This window comes from Podarcis melisellensis (assembly GCF_964234715.1).
Source record: "Podarcis melisellensis genome assembly, chromosome: 4".
Classification (NCBI taxonomy): domain Eukaryota; kingdom Metazoa; phylum Chordata; class Lepidosauria; order Squamata; family Lacertidae; genus Podarcis; species Podarcis melisellensis.
In genome coordinates this window covers 86,695,041-86,701,314 of record NC_138531.1, presented here as the reverse complement: position 1 = coordinate 86,701,314, position 6,274 = coordinate 86,695,041, and the positions used below count along the sequence as shown (strand labels likewise).

The window sequence follows — 6,274 nt, the reverse complement described above, 5'->3', positions numbered from 1 at the left end:
TTTGGTTTTTTGAATTCTTTATTTTCCTTTCTGAATTGTGTGAGATGATGTGCTGTTATGCTGCAGAAGATGTGCCCAAGAGAAAAAGTAGCAACTATAGGAAGTGACATGAGTGTCTCACAAGCATCCTTGGTACCTACTGAGGCCTGGAAATAATGTGCAGCTGAAACATTGGAGATGATCCCTGAGTGTGGCTTTTAGCTACTAAGGGTGGAATTCAGCACTGCATTATTACAAATGTTCCATCTGTTCCAGCATTGCAGATGAAACAACCCCCCCTCCTCCTTCCATGGACCATTCTGGGGATTATCCAACACCCCCTGAGTCAATTTTTGGGATGTGGAGGCACACAGGGAGGAGAGAGTCATTGGCATGATCCAGGCTTTTCTTATGTTCATCATCATCATCATCCTCATCATCATCAAAAAGGTAAAGGGTGTTGGTTTCTGCTTTCTTCTCTGTGCAGCGAAGTGCTTGTCACGAGACAGGTTGTTTACATTCCACAGTAAATGCACTGTAGGGTTTCTCACGGGAAAGGAGACTGGATGTGACGTACACTGGTTTCCTGTTTTTCACTGTTCTTTGCAGTTTCAGTTTGTGATTCTCTCCGTGCTTTAGAGGAGAGAGGATGCATTTTCTGCTCCGGCAGAGGCAAGATGTTTTTCTGTAACATACCAGCTTTGAACTGTAAATAAAGCAATATAGAGTATGTAGTACGTACTCCTCATCCTTCCGCTGTGCACGGGACGATGCTGCTTTTCCCCTAACACATGGTTATGGGCCCAGAAGTCGAATCGGAGTGCCGGCAAAGGATCGGAATGCAGAGGGACAGATCGGATCGGAATCTGCTCTGCGCGTAAAGATGATTGATGAGGTATGTGCTACTGCTCCGGGCAGCCTGCCAACTTCTAATTAATGGCTTTATGGCTGGACTTTGAACTTTTAAAGCCATTTTGCCGGGCACAGGCAAAAGGCTCACAGGCATAGATTCCTATGCTGGGGAAATCGAAAGTAACTTTTAAAAGCGCTTTTGGAATAAAGCAGCTGCAGATAAGCAGAGCGGCACAGACACAGCTTGTATAAAGCAGCCTGATTTAAAGCAGCAGAGATGACGCAGAAGGCTAATGCCAGAGTCCTGATGGCCCTTCAGGATGCTTGTGGGATTCCTAAGCTAAATAAGAAAAACTATGTGGACTGGGTTTTGTATGCAGAGGCTATTCTGCGGAAAGAGGGTCTGTTTGAAGTTATTACAGACACCCCCCCAGCTCCAGTTACAGATGCATGGGAAGCTAAGGATTCCAAGGCAAGGGGAACTCTTACATTGATAGTATCCCCAGAAGAGCTCTGTCTATTGCGTGATAAGACCTCAGCCAGAGAAATTTGGGACGCTCTGAGAGAGGCTCACTTGAGGACAGAAGCTGGATCTACTATGTTTTACTTTAACAAGCTGCATAATATGGCTCTTGCTGAAGGTGGAGATGTGCGTATACATCTGATGGAGATGCAGAATCTGAGACATGAGCTGCAACAGAGAGGACTCAACTTTCCAGAGGCTGTGTATTCCTTCATGATACTACAATCTTTGGGTTCAGGTTGGGAGTCTGTTGCAACTCAAATTGCTGTACAACCAACTGCTCAGCTGACAGTGGACTATGTTACTGCCGTGATTCAGAATGAAGCAGATCGCCGGGGTGCTAGCTCTAGCTGCATGGGCAAGTGGGAGACTTCACAGACGTCATCCCATAGTGCAGTGGAACCACCAGATGGCACCAAAGCTTTGAAGGCAGTGAAATGCTACTCGTGTGGACGTCTAGGCCATATGAAGAGGGAATGCAGAAATCCCAAGGCCAAGACAGAGCAGCGCAGCGAAAGCTCATCGCGTGGAAAAGGCCAGAGCAAAGGCAAAGGTCCGGTGTCCAGGACAACGCAGCACAAGGCAATGGTCTCACGCTTCACTCCTAAGGTTGCAGAGGTCCAGAAGACGTCTAGATCTTTCTTCGTTGTTGATTCAGCGGCGACCCACCACATGTGCAACGATAAGAGACTGTTCGTGTCTTTTACACCGCAGGAAGGTGCGATTCACCAGGCGGATGACCACACAATTCCCAGTAAAGGCTACGGAACTGTTGTTCTTCACAGCTTGGACTTATCGATACAGAATGTGCTTTATGTGCCGGATGCCAAGCATAATCTGCTCAGCGTTGGACAGCTGAATGAGCGGAACATTGACGTTTCCTTCAAGAACAAGAAGTGCATCATCACAAAGAAAAACGATTATGTATTGCATGCTGAATATGTTGATCGTTTGTTTGTTTTGTATTATGATGATGTTGTGCAAGATGACACTTGTTGCATTGCAGGTTCTAACAAAAGTTTGCATGCAGAATGTATTCATGATTTTCATAGAAAATTTGGTCATTTGCATTTTGAGGCAGTATCTAAAATGCCTGCCTTGGTTGAAGGTATGACTATTAAACCCTGCAGGTACCACATGAAGTGCAAAGCTTGCGCAGCAAACAAGGTGAAAGTGGCTGCGAAAGGTAAGGTGTCTAGTAGGCAAGCTACAGAACCATACCAGGTTGTTCATGCTGATTTGGTTGGACCACTAGCGCCCTCTTTGGGTGGAAATAGGTACTTCATGGTTCTCATTGATGCATTTTCCAGGTATATTTATGTGTACAATCTCAAGCAGAAATCAGAGGCTTTTCCTAGGTTCAAGGAATTCTGTGCTTGGTTGGAAAATGTGCATGGTAAGAAGATAAAGACTCTTTTCTCTGATCGCGGGGGAGAATTCACTTCTCAGCAGTTAGAAGCTTTTCTGACTGAGAAAGGAATTCAACACGATTTGTCTAGTCCTCGCTCGCCATGGCAGAATGGACTTGCGGAACGGGCAAATCAAACATTGCTTCAAGGGTTAAAAACCTTGCTGCATGATGCAAATCTTCCAGAGAGTTATTGGGCCGAATCTCTCTCGTGTTTTGTTTACAGTTACAATCGCAGGTTATCTTCAGCGATTGGTTGTACCCCATATGAGAAGATGTTTGGCAAGAAGCCATACATCAAACACATGAAAATTTTTGGTTCTGACATGTGGGTTCACTCACCACAAAACTCCAAGTTAGACAAGCGTGGAATGCATGGTATCTTTCTAGGTTATCAGAAAGGGTCTTACAGAATAATGATGATTGACTCTAAAACAATTAAGCTCACAAGAAGTGTTGAGTACAATGCCAAGTGGGGGAAGAATGTGGGAATTTTCCAATGTTATCCTGATGACAGTGATGAGACTGAGGATAGTCAAAAGCAACCGCAACAACCCACACCCACTGATGAAGGTTCTGATTCTGAGTCTGAAACTGAATCGGGTGATTCAGAGGATTTCAAGAGTGCGAAAGCCTCTATGCGCCCCTCTGAAAGCTCTGATCAAGAATTGGAAGAACCATTGTTCACAATAGGTCGTTTTTCTCCTAAGAAGGAAGAGGAGAGTGTTGAAGACTTAAGGCTAATTCGTAGGTCACAGAGAGCCACAAAAGGCAGACCACCAAAGAGATTTGCTGATGAGTTTGCTAAGATAGCAGTAACAGCTGTTAAAAGCTCCAAGAAGGTATTTGAACCTTCAAGTTTCCAAGAAATCCAGGATTTGGATTCAAAGGAAGCTGAGCCATGGTTAAATGCCATGAAGGCTGAGCTTGATTCCTTAGAAAGGAACAAAACATGGGAGCTAGTTCCAGTAGTTCCAGGAATGAAACTGCTTGGAAGCAAATGGGTCTTCAAAGCGAAGACTGATCAAAATGGCAAGATAGTCAGACACAAAGCCAGATTGGTAGCCAGAAGTTTTGCACAGGTACCAGGTGAAGATTATCACGAGACCTACTCACCCACAGTGAGGTATGAAAGCATTAGGCTTATGCTCAAGCTAGCTGCAGAGGAAAATCTACACATTAGTCACCATGATGTAAATACAGCTTTTCTGTACGGATCTCTAAATGAATCACTTTATATGCTTCCACCTGATGGCGTACAGGTAAAACAGGGATTTGTTTGTGCTCTGAAAAAGTCCCTTTATGGTCTCAAACAAAGTGCACAGTGTTGGCACACAAAACTCACTGAAGTATTGTTTTCTCTAGGTTTTCAGCAAGGGAAAGCTGATCCATGTGTATTTGTCAAAGAGGAGGGGCAAAAGAAACTGTATTGTTTGTTTTATGTTGATGATCTTTTATTCTTTTGGAAAGATGTCACAATGTACAATAACGCCCTAGCTCAACTGAAAGAGCACTTTGACATGAAAGATCTTGGTGAGGTAAACAACTACCTATCTCTGGAAATAGAGAAAGATCAAGATGGTAACATTCTAGTACACCAGTCACGGAAAATTGCTGATGTGTTAAGCAAACTAAACCTGATGGATGCTAACCCTGTAGACACACCGATGACAACAGGTTATCAGGTAGATGACACTGAAGAAGCATTTTCTGACACTACACTGTACAGAAGTGTGCTAGGCAAGCTAAACTTCATTGCCAGATGTTCAAGACCAGACATTGCTGTTAGCTGTAATTTGCTAAGCAGACAAGTCAACAATCCTACTGTTAAGGATTGGAAAGCTCTGAAACGCATAGCGCGGTACTTGAAAGGCACTATGCATTACAGACTGAGATTTAACAATCAGAAGTCTGGTGGTCTTGAGATATTTGCAGATGCAAGTTTTGGAAGTGACTCTACAGACAGGAAAAGTACGTCTGGAGTTTGCTATAAGTACAATCAGGGTCTATTTGATTGGTCATGCAAGAAGCAAACAACAGTTAGCTTAAGTACTTGTGAAGCTGAACTGAATGCACTGTCTTATTCACTTAAGGATTGTGAATGGTTGTTACAATTGTGCAAAGACATGAAAATTCCTGTCAAATGTCCAATCCAGGTTTACCAGGACAACAAAGCATGTTTGGCTTTGCTGAATTCTGAAGGTTGTAAGCAAAGCACAAAGCACTTGCAATTGAAGTTGCAACATACTAGGGAACGTATTCAGAAGGGGCTCGTAAAGGTGTCCTATATGCCAGGTAATGAAATTCCTGCTGATGTATTGTCCAAGATTGTATCAAGGGATCAACACTGTACCTATGTGCAGAAGTTGGGTTTGTACTGATATTGTACGAACACGCTGCCCAGAGATGTTCACAGAAAGGGGGAGGATGTTGGTTTCTGCTTTCTTCTCTGTGCAGCGAAGTGCTTGTCACGAGACAGGTTGTTTACATTCCACAGTAAATGCACTGTTGGGTTTCTCACGGGAAAGGAGACTGGATGTGACGTACACTGGTTTCCTGTTTTTCACTGTTCTTTGCAGTTTCAGTTTGTGATTCTCTCCGTGCTTTAGAGGAGAGAGGATGCATTTTCTGCTCCGGCAGAGGCAAGATGTTTTTCTGTAACATACCAGCTTTGAACTGTAAATAAAGCAATATAGAGTATGTAGTACGTACTCCTCATCCTTCCGCTGTGCACGGGACGATGCTGCTTTTCCCCTAACAAAGGGACCCCTGACCATTAGGTCCAGTCGTGACCGACTCAGGGGTTGCAGCGCTCATCTTGCTTTATTGGCCAAGAGAGCGGGCGTACAGCTTCCGGGTCATGTGGCCAGGTAAACGCCGTTTACCTTCCCGCAGAAGCGGTACCTATTTATCTACTTGCACTTTGACGTGCTTTCAAACTGCTAGGTTGGCAGGAGCAGGGACCGAGCAACAGGAGCTCACCCCATTGCGGGGATTCGAACCACCAACCTTCTGATCAGCAAGTCCTAGGCTCTGTGGTTTAACCCACAGTGCCACCCGTGTCCCCCATCATTGTACAATTTCTCATCAATTGATCATCCCCCTTTTGCCTCTGTCCCCACCACTGGCATGTGGCCCTTGAAACATTGCTCATGAGGGAACGCAGCCCTAGAGGTGGGAAAATGCTCTCCGTTCTGATGTAAAATATAGCTGAGAAGAGCAAGGCCTCCATACGCTCATACTCCCCTGACATTTCCTACAGCTCTGAGCACAGTAGTTGCAGGAAACTTCACGACCCCAGAGAGAGAACATTGCAAGAATTCTGCCAGAAACACTGCAAAATAAATGTCGAGACAAACTGCAATATTTGTTTCTCTAACCTTTCCCCCTCCATTTCTCTTCCATTATGGCAAGGGAAGAATTTAAAAACTTCTGAAAGCTCCAGATAAGCTCTTCCTTTCCCTAATCTCTCATCTCGATTCTGTGTCTTCTGAGTTTTTCCTCCCACTTCT

The 6,274-nt window shown here is 44.5% G+C and overlaps 1 long non-coding RNA gene across 1 annotated transcript; it reads left to right on the top strand.

Moving 5' to 3' along the window:
- Positions 1-538: 538 nt before the first annotated feature.
- LOC309368903 lies at positions 539-5,462 on the top strand. The gene is made up of 2 exons (XR_014167959.1): positions 539-577; positions 5,348-5,462. It is a non-coding gene; the product is annotated as an uncharacterized lncRNA (long non-coding RNA).
- The last annotated feature ends 812 nt before the right edge of the window (positions 5,463-6,274 follow it).